At 45.9% G+C, this 25,998-nt stretch overlaps 1 pseudogene; it reads right to left on the reverse strand.

Moving 5' to 3' along the window:
- Nucleotides 1-1,809: 1,809 nt before the first annotated feature.
- LOC144607900 (carbonic anhydrase 6-like) lies at nucleotides 1,810-16,909 on the reverse strand (annotated as a pseudogene).
- Between the last annotated feature and the right edge of the window lie 9,089 nt (nucleotides 16,910-25,998).

The following is a 25,998-nucleotide window of genomic DNA, read 5'->3' on the forward strand; positions in this document are numbered from 1 at the left end:
AAACATATATCTAGTCAGACAAGCTGAAAATCCCTGCATGCAGGCATTATCAGAGTGCTTCACCATCTGATGCACTTCACTTCAAGATAGTAACTCACGACCAACTACGAGGAAGAGGAGAGATTGTGAAATATTATTGACCTTGCCCTACATTGCTCACATCCTGGTGCACAGTGCACGGTGGCGCAGCGGTAGAGTTGCTGCCTTACAGCGAATGCAGCGCCGGACACTCAGGTTCGATCCTGACTACGGGCGCCGTCTGTACGGAGTTTGTATGTTCTCCCCGTGACCTGCATGGGTTTTCTCCGAGATCTTCGGTTTCCTCCCACACTCCAAAGACGTACAGGTATGTAGGTTAATTGGCTGGGTAAATGTAAAAATTGTCCCTAGTGTGTGTAGGATAGTGTTAGTGTGCGGGGATCGCTGGGCGGCACGGACTTGGTGGGCCGAAAAGGCCTGTTTCCGGCTGTATGTGTATGGTATGGTATGGTATAGTGTGCGGGGATCGCTGGGCGGCGCGGACCCGGTGGGCCGAAGGGCCTGTTCCTGCGCTGTATCTCTAAATCTAAAAAAAATCTAAAAACCCTTGTGCTAGATCTAAAAGCAATAACCAACTATTGCAGGTAAGCTATAATGGCAGTGGATATTCAACACACTGCAATCTCATTGGATCTGAGTGGGATTCACCGACTCATAAACTTCCAACCCTTCCAAGGATTGGGCACATGCAACTGCAGATGTTGGTTTACAAAAAAAGGCACAAAGTGCTGGAATAACTCAGTGGGTCCTGCAGCATCTCTGGAGGACATGGATGGATGACGAAGATAGACACAAAAAGCTGGAGTAACTCAGCGGGTCAGGCAACATCTCAGGGGAGAAGGAATGGGTGACGTTTCGGATCCAGACCCTTCTTCAGGGTCACCCATTCCTTCTCTCCTGAGTTGCTGCCTGACCTGCTGAGTTACTCCAGCTTTTTGTGATACCTTCGATTTGCACCAGCATCTGCTAGTTATTTTCCTAGATAGACACAAATGCTGGAGAAACTCAGTGGGTCAGGCAGCTTCTCTGGAGAACATGGATAGATGATGTAGATAAACACGAATGCTGGAGTATCTCAGCAGGTTAGGTAGCATCTCTGGAGAACATGGATTGATAAAATTTCAGGTTGGGACCCTTCTTCAGGCGTTTGAGGCCCGACCCAAAACATCATCTATCCATGTGTAGGAAGGAACTGAGGTGCTGGTTTATACCGAAGATAAACGCAAAATGCTGGAGTAACTCCGTGGGTCAGGCAGCGTCTCTGGAGAAAAGGAATAGGCGATGTTTCGGGCCAGATCCCTTCTTCAGATCCGACAAATAAGTAAATAAGTACATATGGTGGTAACTACATCCAGAACGTGTGTGCGGCTGGGGATGTGAAAGGCGCTAGAGAAATGCAGGTCCTCCTTTGCACTTGTTTACATTGTCCTGGTCTGCTCCCAATGAGGGACACAAGTGCGAGGGAGCTCCTCTCCAGTTGGCATTTATTGGCCAAAACAACTACTCTCCACCCCCAGCCTGATGCCCCAGGGGTCACCCCCCAGCCCAGCACGTCCCCCCTCACCCCCCAGCCCAGGACGTCCTCCCCTCACCCCCCAGCCCAGCACGTCCCCCCTCACCCCCCAGCCCAGCATGTCCCCCCCTCACCCCCCAGCCCAGCACGTCCCCCCTCTTCCATCGGTGTCTGCACTCCATTCATGGCCAGATCTCTGGCGGGCAGCGCAGATGGTCCCAAATGTTGAGGGCAGTCACGTCCCCTGCAAAGGCGGCCTAGTACAGGCACTCGATGCCTCCCTGATCTTTGCCCAGGATCATGGTCCCGCCCGCACCAATAACTAACCCTCTCCTCGTGTACCTTGCCCTGGCCGACAGCCCGTCAGTCCACATCTGGATGGCTCCCGACTGAGAGGACCACGTGGCGCAGTGGTGCACCCATTCCTCCGTCCGGAGGCACGGTGGCCAGGTGGCCTCCGATCCACAGGCCCAGTCATGGCCGTCGTAAATGACCAGTTCGTTGTCGCACTCCTTGGTCGCGTGGGACAGCTGGATCCGTGGCCGGGAGTCCCCGGCGCAGACCGCGCGCGGTGAAGGAGGTGAGGTTCACGCTGCAAAGGGGCCTGGATCACCACGTAACTTGAAAGGCTTTCCTTGGAGAAGAGGAACACTGGGTCAGAAGACAACTCACTGCCTTCGAAATCAATTGAAGAGAGATGTCAATACCTATTGTACTCAACCTCTAAGGTATTAATCTAACCTCCTTAATGTTAATCATTGTTTGCCGAAAGTGACTAATGCTTGGGAATAAGAGTGGATTCCACTTCTTACATAGAACATCGCAGAAGAACAATAGTATATAATAGTACAAATAGTACAGCACAAGAACAGGCCCTTCAGCCCACAATGTCCGTGCCAATCTAATCCCCTCTGCATGCACATGATCCACATCCCTCCCATTCCCCGCATACCCATGTGCCACCTCAATGTCTTTTAAACACCACTATTGTATCTGCCTCCACCGTCACCTCTGGCAGCACATTCTGGGTACTCACCACCCTCTATGTAAAGAAAAAACATGCCCTGTGCATGTCCTTTAAACTTTGCCACTCTCACCTTAAACCAATGCCCTCCTAGTGCTTGTTGATGAAAGTCACCTTCAGTATGCCAACACAACCCTTGGCTGAAGAAAGTGGACAGACCAAAGAAAGGTCCTAACCCATAACATTGGATGTCTATTCCCTCCACAGATGCTGCCTGGCCCACTGAATTCCTCCAGAGACTGAAGAAGGGTCTTAACATAGAAACATAGAAACACAGAAAAATAGGTGCAGGAGTAGGCCATTCGGCCCTTTGAGCCAGCACCACCATTCAATATGATCATGGATAATCATCTAAAATCAGTACCCCATTCCTGCTTTCTCCCCATATTCCTTGATCCCTTTAGCACTAAGAGCTAGATCTAACTCTCTATTGAAAACATCCAATGATTTGGCCTCCACTGCCTTCTGTGCCAGAGAATTTCACAGATTCACAACTCTGGGTGAAGAAGTTTTTCCTCATCTCAGTCCTAAATGGCCTGCCCCTTATTCTTACTTTCTTAACCTGAATCATCATCTGTCCATTCACTCCACAGATGCTGCCTGACCCAATGGGTTCCTCTCGCATTTTGTGTTCTGCATAAGATTCCAGCATCTGCGGTTCCTTGTATTTACATAAGTGAGGACTATAGTGAGACCAAACGTAAGTTCAGCGACCGCTTTGGTGAACACTTGCGCTCGATCCACCAAGGCCTACTGGATCTCCCAGTTGCTAACCATCTCATCTCCCCCACCTCCCCTTCCCTCCCCCTGTGCCTGATCTTGACTTCCATCTATTTCTCCCCCCCTCCACTCCCCCACCCGACCCCCTCTTATTTTCTCCCTCTCGCTGCACAATCCACAACTGTTCAGACCTATCTCACACCTTCTATCCTTTCCTATCTCTGGCCTTTGTTCCAATTATCTGCCTTTCAAATCGCCCGCCCTCCTCTCATCTATGTCTAATTACTGTTGTAATATATAAGACAAGGGGGATGTTGTGATATTGCTGGGACTACTTTGTGTATCCAAGAACTACTTTGTATGGCTGTGTATATAAGTGATGGGTGTGATTAGGCGGTCACTCTGGATCCAGATGACCACGGAATAAACAGCCTGGAGTTGAGCTCCAGCATTGTAACCTTTTATACACGTGTACTTGTGGTCCGTCCAGAGTCACTAAAGGTATAACAGGTACCGGACCACGAAGTACAACAATTACCTGCCATGTTTTGTCCCTGCCTCTTGCCTTTCCAACTTTCTTCTCCCCCTGGAGATGCTGCCTGACCCGCTGGGTTGCCCCAACACTTTGTGTTATTTTGTGTTTCAGGGACCGCATTGGGATGATGCGGAGGGAGAGTGTGAGTGGGGTTCTGCTGCCACCTTGAGGACTCTGGGAAGATTTGATTCGCATCAATTTGGATGTTCCAGAAATCAGCCTTATTCCCCGCACCATTGATGACCTGGAAATTATACAGCAGCGCGGTGGAGCAGCGGGTAGAACTGCTGCCTCGCAGGGCCGGAGACAAGGGATACCAATCCCAACTCGCAAACCTGTGATCTCCACCATCGGGAAGAACAGATGCACAAGATGCAAGGGGACACCATCACCCACAGGTTCCTAGGCGTAGGTTCACTAGGTTAATTCCCGGAATGGCGGGACTGTCGTATGTTGAAAGCGACTAGGCTTGTATACTCTGGAGTTTAGAAGGATGAGAGGGAATCTTATCGAAACATATAAGATTATTAAGGGGTTGGACACGCTAGAGGCAGGAAACATGTTCCCAATGTTGGGGGAGTCCAGAACCAGGGGCCACAGTTTAAGAATAAGGGGTAGGCCATTTAGAACGGAGATGAGGAAAAACTTTTTCAGTCAGAGAGTTGTAAATCTGTGGAATTCTCGGCCTCAGAAGACAGTGGAGGCCAATTCTCTGAATGCATTCAAGAGAGAGCTAGATAGAGCTCTTAAGGATAGCGGAGTCAGGGGGTATGGGGAGAGGGCAGGAACGGGGTACTGATTGAGAATGATCAGCCATGATCACATTGAATGGTGGTGCTGGCTCAAAGGGCCGAATGGCCTACTCCTGCACCTATTGTCTATTGTCTATTGTACCCCTCCAAGTTACACTATTCTGACTTGGAAGTGTTTTCACTGGACACGAATGTATGATTGTCACTGGGTCTAGAGACTTCCCTACCGAACAGCTCTGGGGGAGCAGCTTCATCGGAAGGTCTGTAGTGGCCGAAGAAGGCAGGTCTCTGTCTCATTAGGAATGGTTAATTAATGTGTAGGAAGGAACTGCAGATGTTGGTTTAAATCGAAGATAGACACAAAATGCTGGAGTAACTCAGCGGGACAGGCAGCATCTCTGGAGAGAAGGAATGGGTGGCATGATGAAGGGTCCCACCCATTCCTTCTCCCAGAGATGCTGCCTGTCCCGCTGAGTTACTCCAGCATTTTGTGTCTTTAATGCTTGCCTGGGGTTGTGCAGCTCACTCTGTCTATTTTAAATGCCATTTTCAGACTGACCATAATATTTCTAATTGACCATTCTTGATTGATAATATTTCATATTTTATTTTCATATTTCATATTTCAGATACAGCGCGGAAACAGGCCTTTTCGGCCCACCAAGTCCGCGCCGCCCAGCGATCCCCGCACACTAACACTATCCTACATGCACTAGGGACAATTTTTACATTTACCCAGTCAATTAACCTACATACCTACATAATGTATGGTCATTTCTACCTGACTCCCCATTTTGCATTTTATTCAAAATTCCCTCAGTTCTTTCCAGCTTTCAATAGACAATAGGTGCAGGAGTAGGCCATTCGGCCCTTCGAGCCAGCACCTTGAAGTGTGTTAAGGTGGCCAGAACTTGTCAACAATGGAAAGAAAAATCATGTCAACAGGGTTATAAGACATACAACCACAAAATACATTTTTTTGTTTTTTGATTGATTTAGATGTACTGCGTGTAAACAGTCCCTTTGGCCCATTGAGTCCATGCTGACCAACAATCACCTCTTCACACCAGTTCCATCTTATTCTACTTTCCCAAACACTCTCTACACACAAGGGCCACTTTACAGAGATCCAATTAACCTACAAATCCACACTTCTTTGTGATGCGGGAGGAAACTGGAACACCCGGAGGATTCCCACGCAGTCACAGGGAGAACGTGCAAACTCCATGCAGACAGCACCCATGGTCAGGATCGAACCTGAGTTCTCTGGTGCTGTGAGGCAGCAGCTCTGTGCTTCTGTGCCCCTCAATCACTGTCAAACTTTCAATTTAAAAAACTCTTTAATGTTTGACAATACAATGTTAACAAGCACATTTTTGGACTCGCTATCTCATATGTATTTATTGGTATCATTGATCTGTTTTTCAATAGATTTGACTCACAGATCAGCATTCATGTTTGATGTGTTATCTGTGCAGAGTCTGCACATTTGTTATGTGGCGGTGTAGGTTTCCCATGGACACTCCAGTTTCTTCCCACATCCCTTTCTCCATGAGGGAGTTGAAATGAGGCTTCCACAACTCTATCGTTGACTGGCTGTGCGAGCCGATAATCGTTCCTCAGGGTTTTGTTCTCCCAATCCATCACCGGGTTTTCCAATAACCGGATCTCTAGAAAACATCAAAGGGAAAGGTAATTTCAAGGTGAACATGGTAGCCAATGTATGTGCTCCCACCAAACTCCAGGTAATAGACAGAGGACAGAAAACAGAATAGCACCAAAACAGCCCCTTGGTCCACAATGTCCCAGCCGCGCAAGATGCAAGTTAGACTAATCTCCTCTGCCTGAACGTGATCCATATCCCTCCATTCCCAGCAAATCTATGCGCTTATCAAAAAGACTCTTAAACACCACTATTGTAAATGCCTCAATCACCTACCCTGGCAGTGTTGGTTCAGTCTTGGTTAAGTCTTCAAAAAACCTGATCAAATCTTTGAGACCTCCTTAAAAAATTCCAGGAAGAAAATTGTCAGATGTGTCTTCCCTTAACAAAGCCATGCTGATGATATAGTTGACATGGTTTTTGTTAAGGGGAGAGCTTGTTCCTCAAAGTTATTTCCAATAATTTCCCTATACAAAAGCCTCTTAACCCACTATCGTAACCACCTCCACCACCACCAGGCACTGGTGTTCCAGGCACTTGCCACCCTCTGTGTAAATAAAAAAACTTGTCCCGCACATCTCTTTTAAACTATGCCCCTCTCACCTTAAAGCTGTGCCCTCTAGTCCTTGACAATTCCATGCTGGGAAATAACAAGGACTACAGTGTAACTTTACCAATGTGCTTTCTTTTCAAGTGATGTTAATTGAGGGGTACATCCTGTCCATGAAATCTCAATCTTAAACACAGTGAGTTTTGGATCATCTCCATCCACCTGAGTGAGGTTCAATGTAAGGTCTCTGACAGATGCTGCGTGGGTTTGTACGTTCTCCCCGTGACCTGCGTGGGTTTTCTCCGAGAACTTCGGTTTCCTCCCACACTCCAAAGACGTACAGGCTTTTTAGGTCGATTGGCTTGGGTTTGTATACTTGGTAGAATTGTAAATTGTCCCGAGTGTGTGTAGGATAGTATTAATGTGCGGGGATCGCTGGTCGGTGTGGACTCAGTGGGCCAAAGGGCCTTTTTCCGCGCTGTATCTCTAAACTAAACAAAGTGCTGGAGTAACTCAGCGGGTCAGGCAGCATCTCTGGAGAGCATGGATAGGTGATGATTCCTATCATCTCTCAATGTTCACCAGACATGTTGCCTGACCTTCTGAGTTACTCCAGCACTTTGTGTCTTTCTTTCGGTGTGACGAACATGTTCACACCAGGGTAGGGGTTAGTAAACATTGAGCAGGAGGGAGTGGCGCTTGAGAGTGAAGGAAGGATAAGGAAATAGCACAGAAGTGAAAGAGTTGAAGGAGCATTATAGAATTCTCTGGAGACATCCTCAACATTGATTTTTGGTTTTAATCCCAACCTCATTAATTGTTGATTTATTTGAACTGTTGCTTTATTCATTATTTTCCCTCCTTTCATTTATTTGCAGATTAACATCAGGTCCAATAATTCATGTACAAACATCACACAATAGGCCTACCAGAACACCTCCCTTCCTGGGGTAATTTGTTGCAGTATTTTCTCACCTCCAGCTCTTTATCCTTGCCCCCTACTTTCAGTCCAAAGAAGGGCCCTGCCCCTAAACGACAACTATCCATTTCCCCCAGAGATGCTGCCTGACACACTGAGTTACTCCAGCACTTTGTGTCTATCTTTGGTATAAACCAGCATCTGCAGTTCTTTATTTCTGCATTATCTTGTTATTTGTCCTCCCATCCACCGCTCTCTGAGTTACCCATCAGGGTATGTATGGAATCAGGGCAACGATGCAGAGTGAGCAGAGGTGGGGAAGGGAATCTTAGAAGAGACAATGGGCCAGAATTGGATGAGAGCTGGGTTTCTGAAGGAGTTCAAGGTCGGTGAAGGTGTGGAGATGGACGGAGCGGGACTACAGAAGGATCTGAAAATGTGGAGGAGAATATGATGGGGCCAATGCAAATTGGCAGGCGCATGACTGAGAGGTGGATGTGCCTTCAGAGGATGGATCAGCAAAAAAATGGGTCAGCATACACAGAGTTAAATTTTGCATTAAAATTTGCAGCTTCCAGTGAAAGTTGACTTGTACAATTTTTCTTGTAAAAAGGTGATGATGAACTTGTACAATTTTTCTTGTAAAGAGGTGATGATGAACAGTTCCCTGGAAGAATGCAAGCCTCCATAAATGAAAAAAACAGGTGCCTTATTGACCATTTGCACTCGTGGCAGTGAATCAATAACAATTTCCTTTTCCATTGCGTTTCTCTGGGGTTCATCTCTTTGAAGTGCAATGATACGAAACTCAGCAAAACTCACATGTGTTTTGCACAATTGCTGCAATCAGTTAAAAGGGAACTAATTCTAATTAATGTAAGAAAATAACTGCAGATGCTGGAACAAATCGAAGGTATTTATTCACAGAATGCTGGAGTAACTCAGCAGGTCAGGCAGCATCTCAGGAGAGAAGGAATGGGTGACGTTTCGGGTCGAGACCCTTCTTCAGAGTCTGAAGAAGGGTTTCGACCCGAAACGTCGCCCATTCCTTCTCTCCTGAGATGCTGCCTGACCTGCTGAGTTACTCCAGCATTTTGTGAATAAATAATTCTAATTAATAGTGGATTTAGATTAAGAAAAATGAAATGAACCCCACCAACTCAGAATACAAGCCAGCTCACCATCACAGTCTCAACTTTAAAACAGACCTGAGAGGCAATTTCCTCATGCAGAGGTTGTCGAGGGTGGTGAACGAAGGTCATTGCACCAAGGAACGAAGGTGAACGAGACGTGGACTCAGTGGGCCAAAGGCTCTGTTTCCATTGCTGTATCACTAAACCAAATTAGCAAAGGCCTGGCTCTCTCTAAGACCACTCCAAAGCAAAGAATCCTGTCAAAGTCAAAGAGTAAAACAGAACCAAAACCCTTTAGCCCAACGTGCGGCACGGTGGCGCAGCAGTAGAGTTGCTGCCTTACAGCGAATGCAGCGCCGGAGACTCAGGTTCGATCCTGACTACGGGCGCCGTCTGTACGGAGTTTGTACGTTCTCCCAGTGACCTGCGTGGGTTTTCTCCGAGATCTCCGGTTTCCTCCCACACTCCAAAGACGTACAGGTATGTAGGTTAATTGGCTGGGCAAATGTAAAAATTGTCCCTAGTGTGTGTAGGATAGTGTTAATATGCGGGGATTGCTGGGTGGCGCGGACCCGGTGGGCCGAAGGGCCTGTTTCCGCGCTGTATCTCTAAATCTAAATCTAAAAACTCAACCATGCCAACCAGTTGAGCTGATATAGTTGAGCTGATCCTATTTGCTTGAGTTTGGCTCACATCTTTCGAGACCTTTCCTGTCCATATACCTGCCTAAATGCCTTTTAAATGTTTTACATTTTGCTGCCTCGACATCTTCCTCAGGCGTCTTGTTCACATATGCATCACACTCTGCATGAAGAAATTGTCTCTCAGGTCTCTTTTAAATCATTCCCGTCTTCTTTTAAAACCATGCTCTTTCGTTTCTGGAGTTCTCTATACTAGAAAGAAGACAAAGGCCATTGACCTTATTCAACCTCGCATGATTTTGTATATCTACCTCTATAAGGGCAGCACAGTGGTAGAGTTGCTGCCTTACAGTGCCAGAGACCCAAGTTCGATCCTGACTACGGGTACTGTCGGTACAGATTTTGTACATTCTCCCTGGAACTGTGTGGGTTTTCTCCGGGTGCTCCAATTTCCCCTCCAAAGATGTACACGTTTGTAGTTTAATTGGCTTTGGTAAAATTGTAAATTGTCCTCAATGTGTAGGATAGTGATAGTGTAGGGGTGATCGCTGGTTGGCATGGACTCGGTGGGCCGAAGGGTCTGTCTCTGCGCTGTACCTCTGAAGTCCAAAGTCACCCTCAGCCTCCTATGCTCCAGGGAAAAAAGCCCCAGCCTATCCAACTTCTCCCTATAACCCAAGCCCTCAAGTCCTCCTATCATTCTGGTAGATCCCTCCTACTGCAGGATGATCAGAAGTGCACACAATACTCCAAATGCGGTCTCATCAGCGTCTTGTTCATCTTTGTAAACCAGCATCTACAGTTCCTTGTTTCTACTCACCAACATCTGGTTCAGCTGTAGCATAGTGTCCCAACTCCCTGTATTCAATATGCTTACCGATCAAGGCAAACCTGCCAACCACCTGTACCACCCGATCTATCTCTGTCTGAAGCCTACCCCAGTTCCCTGCCCCCAGCTGTTGTGGACCTCAATGCCAGCTCCAGCTCCACACCAACCCACAACTTGAGCCCCAACCCTGACCTGGGCCACATTCTGGGCTTGCACTGAACCACCCCTTCACATTCAGGACTAATGAATGCCCCCAGCTGCCGAACTCTCAGGAACTAAGAGAATATCCAAGCTATGACAATCAGATTTTTGGACCGAAAGAATACGAGGTTTAAGAAATAAGGCAAGGACCAACCATGGTCTTACTGGAGAGATGGGCCATGCGCCTAGTTGCCATACCTACTAAGTTATGTATCTTTCATTATCTCAACAGTATAACTTTTGTAAAACAATTTTATTTCCAAAGAAACCTTGAGCCATACCTCGTAGAAAAATGCAAGCACAGCCAATCCACCAGTTTGGTGGATGCTTCAGAGAAACTGCTATATTTGTCAGAATGATAATGTACAATGTGTAACTGGAAAACAAAATAAGAAGTAACGGATTCAGTCCAGCATTGTATGGTAGCTTGGTATCTACAATTCACCACTTGAAGTCTGATACTAGAATAGAAGATTGCAGGGGATGGGATTCAGAGAGGAAACGATGAACAATTTTTCAGCAGGTCAGAGAACAGCCGATAAGAAAGAAACAGAGTTCCGGTCAGCAACTTTTCATCAGAGCTGGGAAAAGTTTCAGAGGTAAACGAGTTTTAAGATGAAGGGAAATGGAGGCTGGGAAGAATAGCATAAGCATGAAGGTGTGTGAGATCGAATAACAAAATGAATAATGGTGCAAGGCAAAGGATAATAGAAACGGAAAGAAGCAGAGTGTCAACAGGAGAGGCAATAGACAATAGACAATAGGTGCAGGAGTAGGCCATTCGGCCCTTCGAGCCAGCACCACCATTCAATGAGATCATGGCTGATCATTCTCAATCAGTACCCCGTTCCTGCCTTCTCCCCATACCCCCTGACTCCGCTATCCTTAAGAGCTCTATCTAGCTCACTCTTTAATGCATTCAGAGAATTGGCCTCCACTGCCTTCTGAGGCAGTGAATTCCACAGATTTACAACTCTCTGACTGAAAAAGTATTTCCTCATCTCCATTCTAAATGGCCTACCCCTTATTCTTAAACTGTGGCCCCTGGTTCTGGACTCCCCCAACATTGGGAACATGTTTCCTGCCTCTTACATGTCCAACCCCTTAATAATCTTATGTTTCGATAAGATCCCCTCTAATCCTTCTAAATTCCAGTGTATACAAGCCTAGCCGCTCCAGTCTTCCAACATATGACAGTCCCTCCATTCCGGGAATTAACCTAGTAAACCTAAGCTGCAAGAATATCCTTCCTCAAATTTGGAAATCAAAACTCCACACATTACTCCAGGTGCGGTCTCACTAGGGCCCTGTACAACTGCAGGAGGATCTCTTTGCTCCTATACTCAACTCCTCTTGTTATGAAGGCCAACATTCCATTGGCTTTCTTCACTGCCTGCTGTACCTGCATGCTTCCTTTCAGTGACTGATGCACTAGGACACCCAGATCTCGTTGTTCGTCCCCTTTTCCTGGCAAATGGGGACAGTGGAATCGTTGAGATTTTTGAACAGTGTTGAGTCTGGAAGGATGTAATGTGCTTGGTGAGAAGGTAAGATACCATTCCATGAACATATTCAGGTTCAGTGAAGCAATGTTGTACGTTAAACACGGAGAGAGGGCAGTGTGGGCATGGGATGGAGGATTAAAGTGACTGTCAACTGGAACACGTTTGTAAACTGAATCTCTATGTTCTGCATAGAGATTGCCCAATCTGCTTTGGGGTGTGTAGAGGAGGTCATGTTTTGTGCAATAAATATAGAACACAATCAAAAGAAGTACAAGTAAATCATTGTTTCACCTGGAAAGAGTCCGCAGATGAACTGGAGACCAAGATAATTCTGACCTCAATGACCTGGGACAGTGAAGGCTGAGAAAGTCCTTGGATCAGGACAGATCGAGGCTCAAACATCATTATGATTAAGATGTCTACTGCCCGTATACTGTACATGGGGAAATAGTGCTGTGTCTGGAGGCATTGTTGGAGGAACTGACTCATGGCATAACTCAGAGTGCTGGAGTAACTCAGAGGTCAGGTGGCATCTGTGGAAGGAATGGATGACATTTTGTGTCAGTGTCCAGCTTCAGATTCGGTCAGGCTTCATCCTGAAGAAGGGATGTGACCTTCAAACATCGCCTATCCACATCTTCCACAGATGCTGCCTGACCCGTTGAGTTATTCCAGCACTTTGTGTTTTGCTCACGATTCCAGCATCTGCAGTCCCCTGTGTCTCCTTGGCATAATTTGCTGTTTCGAGGAAAATAATCAAGAGAATTGAAATAGGAGCATATATCCTATTGCGTATGATCCATATCTCTCCACTTGCTGTGTACTAAGGTGACTATCTAAAAGCCACTTAAACGCCACTGTTGTATCTGTTTCCACTACCAGCCCTGGCAGCATCACGTTCCAGACACCTACCTCTCTCTGAATAAAAATAAAAATTGCCCAGCACATCTCCTTTGAACTCACCACCGCCCTCCCTACAGCCCTTTGCTGATGTACATGGAAGAAGGCAAGTTCATCGCAACTGTAAGAGCAAATTCCACAAGATTACTGGCTAAATAGATCTCTCATGTAAATGTATTATGAACGTGTGTGTTTTGTATGCATGCATACATATATCTATATATATATATAGATATCTATATAGAAGCTATCACAAAATGCTGGAGTCACTCAGCAGGTCAGGCAGCATCTCTGGAGAGAAGGAATGGGTGACGTTTCGGGTCGAGACCCTAAGGGTCTCCTAATACCCGAAATGTCACCCATTCCTTCTCTCCAGATGCTGCCTGACCTGCTGATTTACTCCAGCATTTTGTGATACCTTCGATTTGTACCCGCATCTGCAGTTATTTTCCTTTATTTATATATATATATATATATATATATATACTAGCGAAGAGGGCCCGTTGGGCCCATTCCCACACCCCCCCATTCTCTCCTCCCCCAACCCCAATGTCACTCTCCCCACACCCCCCCCCCCCTTTCCCCACGACCTCCCCTTTTCCCAGTACCCCTATTTCCCCCACCACCAAGCCCCTTCCGGACGACCCCTGTTGTCCCCCTCCCAAGTCCCCATTCTCAGACCCCGCCACCATTCTCTCTCCTCCACCCCCCCCCCCCTTTCCCCAGCACACCCCCTTTCCCCTACTCTCTCTTGCCCCCAGCACCAACAGGTCCGGGGGGGGGGGGGGCATCAGTGAAAGATCCGGGGGGGGGGACGGGGGACGCATTAGTGAAAGGTCCGGTGGTGGTTGAGTGCGGGGGTGCGCATCAGTGAAAGGTCCGGGGGGGAACGGACGCATTAGTGAAAGGTCCGGTGGTGGTTGAGTGCGGGGGTGCGCATCAGTGAAAGGTCCGGGGGGGACGGGGGACGCATTAGTGAAAGGTCCGGTGGTGGTTGAGTGCGGGGGTGCGCATCAGTGAAAGGTCCGGGGGGGGGGGGGGGGGACTCTCCCGGGTGTGGGAGAGAGGAGAGAAGCAAGGGGAGAGAGGAGAGGGGAGCCCATACGCACAGACGCACCACGCTGAGGGGGGTTGCGCGAGCTCTTGTCACATGGGCATTTTGACGTCACACGCTGAAGGCCATTGAAAAAACGGTTGGATTTTTTTATTTTTTACTAAAACCTCTGTAACTTAAAAAATACACGACCGAATCAAATAAAAATATCATTTTCCAACAGCGTTCAGCGCGGTGATTAAGGCGGTGCAAAAATCGTGGCGCTACGGTTTACCGTTTTGCCGTAATCAGCCGAAATCACTGTTACAAACATATATACTCTTCTGAGTTTTAGTATATTAAAGATATATATATAAAGTGTGTATATAGGTCAATATTTATGGGTGTGTGTGTGTGTATGTATATACATGGATAATGTATGTGTGCAATGTATGTGTGGGAATATATATATTTAAATAAATGCTTCACATAAAAAAACATATTTAATATCTAGAATTAAACACACTCATCCACCACTATGTACACATTACTGGAACAGCTCTGATCAAAACCATTGATGATGTTCTGTATATGTTCTGTATGGTTTTAACCAGGGTAATCAATCTTCCTTTGTCATTCCCAGCTTGCTCAGGTTTCCTGCACCATCTTCCTCCAGATTCTCCACATCACAGTCCAACTAGGCGGAAGCCTACTCGCCCAATTGTATTTTATCCATTGGACCAGAGCCATGGAATCACCAGCAATGGTTTCTTGTCCATCACCCATATGGTTACCCAGGTGTCCCTGGGCCCTTCCTGACTCTCATCAAAAAAATGACCCTCATCAGCATCATCAGAAACACACCACCCATGCCCACGTGGACAGCACACCCTCTGACTCCATCTCACCTACATCTTGGCCTCTCTGCTCTTTCTAAATTGTCAGGCTGCATGTATGTTCAAGGAAAGCATACGAGTAGGAATGTAACCAGCTAAATGATTGGAATACTAAAGTGCATCAGCTAGACAGAGTTTTCAGGAAACCCTGGACAAAGATGGAGAATGCTCTTCAACACAAAGATGTGAGCTTTCCCTCTCCATTGCCTTCCTCGATGTACCCCACCTACACCAGCGTATGTGAAACAAGTAGGGAGTCACCAAGAGCTTAATTAGATTATAAGTCACAGGAGTAGAATTAGGCCATTCGGCCCATCGAGTCTGCTCTGCCATTCGATCTTGGCTGTTCTATTTTTCCCTCTCAACTTCATTCTCCTGCCTTCTCCCTGAAATCTTTGACACCCTTACCAATCAAGAACCTGTCAATCTCCACTTTAAAAATACCCAATGATTTGGCCTCCACCGCACTGTGCCAATGAATTCCACAGATTCACCATGCTCCTCCTCATCTCCTTTATAAAGGTACATTGTTTTATTCTGAGGCTCTACCCTCTGGTCCTAGACTCTACCACTACTGGAAACATCCTCTCCACATCCCCTCTATTTAGGCCTTTCATTATTGTGTGGTTTTCAATGAGATCCCCTCCCATCGTTCTAAACTCCAGCGATTACTGTCCCAGAGCCGTCCATCGCTACTGAAACATTAACACAATCATCTACGGGATCATAGACAATAGACAATAGACAATAGGTGCAGGAGTAGGCCATTCGGCCCCTCGAGCCAGCACCGCCATTCAATGTGATCATGGCTGATCATTCTCAATCAGTATCCCGTTCCTGCCTTCTCCCCATACCCCCTGACTCTGTTATCCTTAAGAGCTCTATCTAGCTCTCTCTTGAATGCATTCAGAGAATTGGCCTCCACTGCCTTCTGAGGCAGAGTTTTTGTAAACCTCTTCTGAAGCCTCTTCAACGCCAGCAAATTCTTCCTCAGATATGGGGGCCTTTGTCATAGTTGTAGTATTGTTCGTGAATAGCTCATCACCCAAACTCACACACAAAATAATAAGTTCCTTATTTGTGGTATGATTGCACCATTTCTGTATCTGTCATATCTTTGAACTAGAAAGGAGAAAAGCTAAGGAAGAGACTTGTTAGACAGATTTGGACAATTACATTTTATAAGAAGTTTAATTTTATTGTGAGAACTCTTAGCAAAGGAATTGCTGATCTGACCATTATTTGACATCAGGTACGTTCCTTTGTGTGGTCCATCGTACCCACTTAACTCCAGCTGGGGAAGGGTAAGACACCTTCTTCCTCTGGATGTCCATGGGAGACTGATGCTTGCCAGTACAGGCTAGATACTTCTAAACCCAGTGGGCTTCACTCAGATCTCCTTCTAGTGAACCGCAATAAATAATTGAAACAACTCAACAAATACTCACAAAAACCATTCCCTGTTAAATATATCAATCGCAATCTGTATTATTTCATTTGGCTCAACTTCTGAGAGTTTTTTATTTAAACATGCAGCTCCCAGTCTTTGAAAACGATGATAAACCTGCTTTATCTCCCGAATGCAGAGCGAAGCCTTCAAATGGTCCTACTGAAACCTCCTTATGGTAATGACACCGCATATGAAAAATAGAAGGCAATTATTCTAGTTGTGTGGAGTAAAATTACATGTGAAATGAATATCTTATTTATCTTAGATAGACACAAAGTGCTGGAATAAATCAGCGGGTCAGGCAGCATCTCTGGAGAAAACGGATGGCTGACGTTTCAGGTCGGAACCCTTCTTCGGAATGAGTCAGTATAAAGAAGGGTTCCAACCCGAAATGTCATCCATCGGTTTTCTCCAGAGATGCTGTCTGACCCGTTCAGTTACTTCAGCATTTTGTGTCTGTCTTTGGTATAAACCGGCATCTGCAGTTCCTTTACACACATCGTATTTACCTTGATTGGTCCAGCGTTCTTTGTGACCAGTGCTGAACTGAGCACAAAGCAGAATGAATATTCCTGACACAAACTTGTTCACATCCAGACATCCCATACTGATAGGTGGAGGGGTTATTCTGCGCTGATCTATTGAAATCAGTCACACAGGTTGTGACAGAAGGAACTTGGCAACTCACAGCATAGCAGAGCACAATACTGATGCTTCAATTACAGCTGAGAGCAGGTCATCTGGCAAATGATTTGTTTAAATTATAAATCTTGGGCTTGTTTTCTTTCGAGAAATTTGCATTAAGCTATAACGACAACATAAATGAAGGGAGAGAACACCACAAATGAAGCAACTTTATTCCCAGTTTTTATTTCAATTGATCTGGAGCTTCAAAGCTTCATCTCTGGCCTTTGTGCAACTGCCTGCCTATCGAGAACCCCTTCTCACCTGCATCGACCTATTACTTGCCAGGCTTTGTCCTGCCCCATCTCTCTTTCAGCATTCTTTCCCCCCTCTACCTCCTGACTGAAGAAGGGTCCCGACCCAATACGTCACCTATCCATGTTCCCCAGATACGCTGCCTGACCCGTTGGGTTACTCCAGCACTCTGTGAAACGTCACCTATCCATGCTCCCCAGAGATGCTGCCTGACCCGTTGGGTTACTCCAGCACTCTGTCAAACATCACCTATCCATGTTCCCCAGATACGCTACTTGACCCGTTGGGTTACTCCAACACTTTGTGTCTTCTGGAGCTTCAATGGATCACTCAGAAAATACCCAGATTGCAGAAGGAGCATTTGAAAGCATTTTTGTTCACACTGCATTTGGGAGATAAAGCAGGGTTAACTCATGGTTTCCAAAGACAGGGAGCTGCAGGTTTGAAGTTTGTTGGCTATGCCACATTTTAAATTGCCTGCAGTGTGTTGTTTCACCAAAAATAAGACTACCGTCTGGGCACGCTGCCAAAGATCAGTCCTGAAAATGGCAAAAAGTGCCGTCAACTGCTGAATCTCATGTAAAGGAAGTGAACTTTGTAAAAGATATAGGTGAGGGCAGCAAGGTCGCGCAGCAGTAGAGTTGCTGCCTTACAGCGTCAGAGACCTGGGTTCAATCCTGACTACGGGTGCTGTCTTTACAGAGTTTCTAAGTTCTCCCCGCGACCTGTGTGGATTTTCTCCGGGATCTCCATTTTCCTCCCATACTCCAAAGACGTGCAGGTTTGTAGGGTTATTGGCTTCGGTAAAAATTGTAAATTGTACCTAGTGTGTGTAGGATAGTGTTAGTGTACAGGGATCACTGGTCGGCGCGGACTCAGTGGGCTGAAGGGCCTGTTTCCGCGCTGTGTCTCTAAACTAAACTAAACTCAATTAAAAATGTATCGGTACCAGGTTGAGTATATGTAAAAAGGATAGATGTTTCCAGTGTGCGTCTGTCATGATAACTGGATGGCATCTCTGACTGAAACTAAATGAGGGATGGATCAGATGCATGGATACCCAAGTCCCTCTCTACGCCATTTCCCAGTCTCCCATCCAATTCTGACCCTTGCACTAAACCTAGGCCACAAACGAGTAAATGACCCACTTATTCCTGTTCTGGCTTCCATCCTCCAATCAATTCCGTTGGCATATTTCGCTCAATCCTATGAGGACCAATTTTATTGAATAACCTCTGAGTGTACTAGGCTGCATTCCCTTGAGTTTTAACATTTGGAAGGTTCATAGGAAGGACACTGTAGGTTTGAATAGAGGATGTTCATTTAATTCAACAGCTATAGCAAAACAGCTGTGAATATACATAATTCAATCCATTATGTCTGTCCCTTCTTGTCTGTTTTGTAAAACAAAATCAATACTGGTTTTTAATGATGGGTGAGCTATTTGCTCCAGGGTTCCCAACGAACTGTCTATGGAGGTAATGATTAGCAAGAGGAAAATTTCAGCTCTTAGAAAGTGAACTTGACGAAGGACATTCAGTACAAGCCTACATCTCACATGGTAAATGATATTAATGTTCGATGATGCACAGTTCCACCACCGATTTTTGGGCACCCTTAGTTTAGTTTAGTTTAGTTTAGGGATACAGCGCGGAAACAGGCCCTTCGGCCCACCAAGTCCGCACCGACCAGTGATCACCGCACACGAACACTATCCTACACACACTGGGGACAATGTTACACATACACCAAGCCAATTAATCAACATACCCATACGTCTTTGGAGTCTTAGTTCCACAGTCTTGCCATATTATTCGTTTTGCCAGACCATAGAGGTCATGGCCATAGGGGGCCGAGATATCAACCCGCAAAGTTGGCCACGGAGGTCGGCTATAGGAACACATCTGCCGGCTCCGGCAGGGCCAGAGTTCCAGAGCCCCGGCCGCAGGGGGCAACTCTGCCACTGCGCCACTGTGCCGTGATGAGATGATGTGGGGTAGAGTCCAGCAATGCCACAAAGCTGAGAATAATCTTTATTGGAAGGGGTAATGAAAAAAAACGTGCAGCCAGTTAGTGCTGTTCCTGCTTATTCCAGTTACTAGCTAATCACTCATTGATTCCTAATTTCTGGGTTGGACAGGGTACATTTTAAGAAGTTGCCAAGGTTTCAACAGCCAAGCATATCAAACAGCCAAGCATATCAAACAGCCAAGCATATCAAACAGCCAAGCATATCGGAAGACTGGTTCCGACCCGAAACGTCATCTGTCCTTTTACTCCAGAAATGTTGCCTGACCCACTGAGTTACTCCAGCACTTTGTTATCTTTGGTATAAACCAGCATTTACAGTTCTTTGTTTCTATATCAAATTATTTGTTACCATCAAACAATGAAATTTCCTTTTTGGAAAATTTTCTAAAGCCACACAATCATACAGCATGGACACAGACCTTTCAGCCCAACTCATCCATGTCGACCAAGATGCCTCATCTGAGCTAATTCCATTGCCCACGTTTCGCCCATCTATATACTAAAACTATCGTTTGTTATCTTGTTTGTGACTGAACTTCAGCCAAAACGGTACACGGTAGCGCAACAATTTTAGGCCCACCTTACTCACCATTGTCACTTTAGTGATAATGCAAGTAGTTTTATTGAAATCGGTCTTATATTTTTAAAGTTATTCACATTTTAAAGTTTAAAAGGAGGGGAGGGGGAGGGGAGGAGGGAGGGGGGAAGGGGGAGTGGGGGAGAAGGGAGAGGGGAGGGGGGTTGAGGAGGGGGGTAGGGGGGAGGACAGGGTGCTGCACCAATGCAGGAGAGGTTTGGGCCCACTTTGTCTAGTATCCCTAAATCTTTCCTATCTATGTATCTGTCGAAATGTCTTTTAAATGTCATCACTAATCCTGACTCAACTACTTCTGAACCAGTCTGAAGAAGGGTCTCGACCCAAAAGGTAACCTATAGCAACTCTGTACAGAGAGCATCAATAGTCAGGATCAAACCCAGGTCTCTTGCGCCGTGAGGCAGCAACTCTATCGCCGCGCCACCATGTCGCCCTCAAAGAATGTCTCATAGGAACAGAAGATAACTTACGAACCATTGACAAGCATCCCCACCCCCATTTATCAGCCAGGTTATCAGGAGGGTAGCCGATGCAGGAAGAAGAAATGAGCCAAGATTCCTATCCCGTAGTCTGAAGAACAGTCCCGAACCAAAACATCACCTATCCGTATTTTCCAGGGATGCTGCCTGACCCGCTAAGTTACTCCAGCACTTTGTGTCTTGTTTTTCCCATCCCTTACACTGACCAATGACCAGTGCAGCAAAGTGTGCTTGTGCATATTCTGCACTTGCCTGTTCTCTTTCTATAGACTGATAGCTCCAAAACACTTGGCTGCAGAACTAGACAGTGATCATGGCTGATGGAGTGTGAAATGTCTGAATGTTGACATATTGTAATATCTTCACTTCCTGCTGTGATCTGAAGGAACGAGGGTTTAATCTCTTGCTTTATTAATCTCAGTTGGATCGTAAAATGGAGGACATATTAATCGAGTCTTGTGGTAATTAAAGAGTTGAAGGTCATCGCCATGAATTTTAAAAAAATCAATGGTGATTTTGGACCCAATTAGTCCGACCATTGAAATAAAAGCAGAAAATGCTCAAATGCCTGGTGGTGAGAGAAACACAGTTAACTTTCTTGCTCGATGCTTCTGTGGAGAGTTATTTTTTCAGGTCACTGATTTTTCAGTTAATTAACAGAATTTTTATACACTTGACTGGCGAAATGTATATGTATGACTTTAATTTGTTGAAATTTGCACATATTTCGATTGCATCAAATGCTTCTCCCCTGATGTTTAATTCTGCTCAAGAGGAGGAGCGCAGGATGCAGTTGGCGTCATCTTAGCTTCAGGCTACCAAGTAACAGCTTAGCTCAGTGGGGAATGCCCTCTGGCTTGAGCTGTCCATCCTTGCTGAGAAATTTCAATTAATGAAATGGAGCTACTCTGCACAGTTTGAGATACAAGAGAAATAAAATCTTGCATTACTAGTCGTCTTCTTCGCAATAACGTGACGCACACTGTTTCAAGAAGGCATACTTGTCATGTTTCTGGACAGGAAGGGTTATAATTTGTGTGTTGAAATGGTACTAAAGGTTCATTACAACAGCAGGATTTGCCCACAAAAGGATTCGATACACTTTCAATTTAATGTCTCAGAGGTTTAGCTTTAGGTTTATTATTGTCACGTGTACTTAGCTACAGAGAAAACCTTTTGTTTGCATGTTATCCAATCAAACCTGACAACACTGTGTGTGGATAGACACAAAAAGCTGGGGTAACTCAGTGGGGCAGGCAGCATCTCTGGAGCGAAGGAGGGGGTGACGGTTCAGGTCGAGACACTTCTTCAGATCCGAAACGTCACCCATTCTTTCTCTCCAGAGATACTGCCTATCCCGCTGAGTTCGTCCAGTTTTTTATGTCTATCTTCGGTTTAAACCAGCATCTGCAGTTCCTTCCTACATACTACTGTGTGTGGATACAATCATGCCAAACCCAGGTACAACATGCAGAAAAATACCAGAGTGCAGAGTATAGTTCCTCAGCATTATAGTGTAAGACAGTTCCAAAGGAAAAGTCAATTACCTCAATGGGATAGACTGGGAAATCGGAACCCTACCCTAGGTTATGGAAGGACAGTACATAAGTCTTAGAGCACAGGGGAAGAAGCTATTCCTGGGCTGGTGGCAGATGCTTTCAAGCTTCTGTATATTCTGCCCAACAGGAGCAAGGAGAAGAAGGAAGGACTGGGGTGGGAAAGGTCCTGAATTCTGTTGGCTAGTTTTCCGAGGCAGTGTGAAGTGTAGATGGAGTGAGTGATGGGGAGTCTGGTCCTTTTGATGAGCTGGGCTACATCCACAATTCTCTGCAATTTCTTGCGGTCTTGGGCACAGCTGTTGCTGAACTTGGGCACAGCTGTTCCTGTGATTCAACTTGACAGTATGGTGCATCTGTAGAACTTGGGAAGACTCATTGAACACATGCCAAATTTCCTCAGTCTCGTGAGCAGGTAGAGGTGATGGGGGTGCTTTTCTGGCTGTAGTTACCGTGGATGGTCCAGGATAGAGCATTGGTAATATTTACACCCAAGAACTTGAAGTGTAAGAAAATAACTGCAGATGCTGGTACAAATCGAAGGTATTTATTCACAAAATGCTGGAGTAACTCACCAGGTCAGGCAGCATCTCAGGAGAGAAGGAATGGGTGACGTTTCGGGTCTAGATGTCAACTTATTTACATTGGCGAAACCAAGCGCAGGCGCGGCGATCGCTTCGCTCAACACCTGCGCTCGGTCCGCATTGGCCAAACAGATCTCTCGGTGGTCGAGCACTTCAACTCCCACTCCCAGTCTGACCTTTCTGTCATGGGCCTCCTCCAGTGCCATAGTGAGGCCCACCGGAAATTGGAGGAACAGCACCTCATATTTCGCCTGGGCAGCTTGCAGCCCAGTGGTATGAACATCGACTTCTCCAACTTTAGATAGTTCCTCTGTCCCTCTCTTCCCCTCCTCCTTCCCAGATCTCCCTCTATCTTCCTGTCTCCACCAATATCCTTCCTTTGTCCCGCCCCCCTGACATCAGTCTGAAGAAGGGTCTCGACCCGAAACGTCACCCATTCCTTCTCTCCTGAGATGCTGCCTGACCCGCTGAGTTACTCCAACATTTTATGAATAAATACCCAGGAACCTGAAGCTCTCTACTACTTTGGTGCCATTGATGCTTCCACCATGCTTCCCGAAGTCGACTATTTCTTGTGTTTAAATGTGAAATTGGAGGTCAGAATGATCTGCAATTCTCGTAGTGCCTCCAATCAGTTGATTACAAAACACCATTGGCAGAAACGTAGAAGATGACTGAAAATCCTTGAAGCAGGATGTTGATGAGAGGAATGAAATGGTTAAAAAGTAATACAAAAGGAAAACCTGCAACAACATCTGCAGGTGCTTCAATAAAATCATTCTGTTACTTTCTCCAAGCAATAAATTGTGCCAGTATGTTTAACAAAGGCAGTACAGTTCAGTCAATGTCACTGTGACTCCCTCCATTCAATTTTATTGACATCTTTTGCCATCGGTTTACAAACAGGGAAAGTTGTATAACACTTGAAACCAAAATGGTAGCAATGAAATAAAATAGCATAACAGCAAATGGAATTATGTCAAATTGTATTAAATTATATTTTGGGCATTTAATCGAGACACAATCTGCAATTGTACTATTGCCTTCATTAGATTCAGTGGTAAATCTGTGACAATCAATGAGTTGGATAATGGCAGTCCAGTATATAGCTCCATGTCATTGTAATACTAATAATGCCAATTAATCTGGAAATAATCTATGTAAGGGGCAGAGCAAATAGAATTTATTTAAAATACTACACCAATCCCAACCAGGGTATTTCTGCATTCTCTGACCTTGTGGGAGGTGAGGGAAGAAATTGTTGAGATCATCACAGAGATATTTGCATCATCTTTAGCTACCATTGAAGTTCCAGTAGACGAGAGGGTGGCTATTGTGGTCATGGTATTTAAGAGGGAGGGCTCGGATAAGCCAGGAAATGACAGGCCAATGAGCCTGAAATCAGTGGTGGGTAATTTACTCGAGGGGATTCTGAGGGACAGGGTCTAGCAGCATCTGGATAGGCAAGGACTGATTAAGGATATTCAGCACAACTTTATTGTTTCTCACAAAATGCTGGAGTAACTCAGCCGGACAGGCAGCATCTCTGGATAGAAGGAATGGGTGATGTTTCGGGTCGAGACCCTTCTTCAGTCCCTTCCTACACACATCATCTATATAGACTTAATCAAGGCCTTTGACAATGTCCTGCATGGTAGGCTAGTCTGGTAGGTTAGATCGTGTGGGATCCAGGTATCTATCTATCCTATTAGATACATATTAGCTTGATGATAGGAAACAGAGAGTGATGGTGGAAGGTTATTTTTTCGAATGGAGGCCTGTGACTACAGACTTACCACAGGGATCCATGCCAGGCCCATTGGTATTTGTCATTTATGTAAAAGATATGGACAAAATTTTGTCCATAGGTTTTAAGATAGTTTTGAATAACTATCAGTCTGAACCTTCTGGGGAAAGTACTAATTTGGGGTAAGACAGGTCACAACATTATTAGGCAGGGATATTAGCTAGAGATAGTTAATTCGGAACAGCTGTTATTGGGTAAGCCCACATCAGGTATGTGGAACAGTAACATACGGTTCACATGCAACTCCTCTAACCTCATCGGCAACCATTTCACCAAACACTGGCTCTCTTTCTGTCAAGGCCTGCACGGTGCCACCATGCCGCCCTTCTGTTAAGCGCGGCACAGTGGCGCAGTGGTAGAGTTGCTGCCTTACAGCGAATGCAGCGCCGGAGACTCAGGTTCGATCCTGACTACGGGCGCCGTCTGTACGGAGTTTGTACGTTCTCCCCGTGACCTGCGTGGGTTTTCTCCAAGATCTTCGGTTTCCTCCCACACTCCAAAGACTTACAGGTATGTAGGTTAATTGGCTGGGCAAATGTAAAAATTGTCCTTAGTGGGTGTAGGATAGTGTTAATGTGCGGGGATCGCTGGGTGGCAAAGACACGGTAGGCCAAAGGGCCTGTTTCTGCGCTGTATCTCTAAATCTAAAAAAAATCTAAAATCTCCTGGTTGTTAACCATTTTAACTCCCCTTCCCATTCCCATACACTGACACTTCTGTCCTGGGCCTCCTCCATTGCTAGAGTGGAGGAATACAGGTGTCAGAGGTTATGGGGCGAAGGCAGGAGAATGAAGTTAGGAGGGAGAGATAGATCAGCCATGATTGAATGGCGGAGTAGACTTGATAGGCCGAATGGCCTAATTCTACTCCTATTCCTTATGACCTTATGAGTGAGGCCACACACAGACTGGAGGAACAGCACCTCATTTTGCTTGGGTAGCTTACATCCCAATGGTATGAACATTCCATTCTCCAATTTTAGGTAACTACAACCTCACACCCCTCTGCACCTATTCTGTATCCCCCTCCTTTGTATCCCACCTGGACTCACATCTGCTTCTCCCCTCCCCCTCCCCTTCCACTTGCATTCCTTCCTTTAGCTGCACAGTTCACAACTACAGAGTAATGTGAGATGTTGCATGTTGGGAAGTCTAACATGGGCAGGACCAACACAGTGAATGGCAGGGCTCTGGGGAGTGTTGTAGAGCAAAGGGATCTAGGAGTGCAGGTGCATGTTTCCTTGTAGGTCGAGTTTCAGGTAGAAGAGATGGTCAAAAAGGCTTTTGGCACATTGGCCTTTATCAGACAGAGTATTGAGTATAGAAGTTGGGAAGTCATGTTGCATAAGACGTTGGTGAGACCGCATTTAGAGTATTGTGTTCAGTTCTGGGCACCATGTTATAGGTAAGATGTTGTCATGTTGGAAAGGGTACATCGAAGATTTGAGGATGTTGCCAGGACTAGAGGGTCTGAGCTATAGGCAGAGGTTGAGTAGGCTGGGACTCTATTCCTTGGAGTGATGCAGCGTGGAAACAGGCCCTTCAGCCCAACTTGCCCACACCGGCCAACATGTCCCAGCTACACTATTCCCACCTGCACGTGTTTGATCCAAACCTGTCCTTTCCATGTACCTGTCTAACTGTTTCTTAAATGTTGGGACAGTCCTTGTCTCCACTACCTTCTTTGGCAGTTATTTCCATACAC

Source organism: Rhinoraja longicauda, chromosome 30, assembly GCF_053455715.1.
Source record: "Rhinoraja longicauda isolate Sanriku21f chromosome 30, sRhiLon1.1, whole genome shotgun sequence".
NCBI lineage: Eukaryota > Metazoa > Chordata > Chondrichthyes > Rajiformes > Arhynchobatidae > Rhinoraja > Rhinoraja longicauda.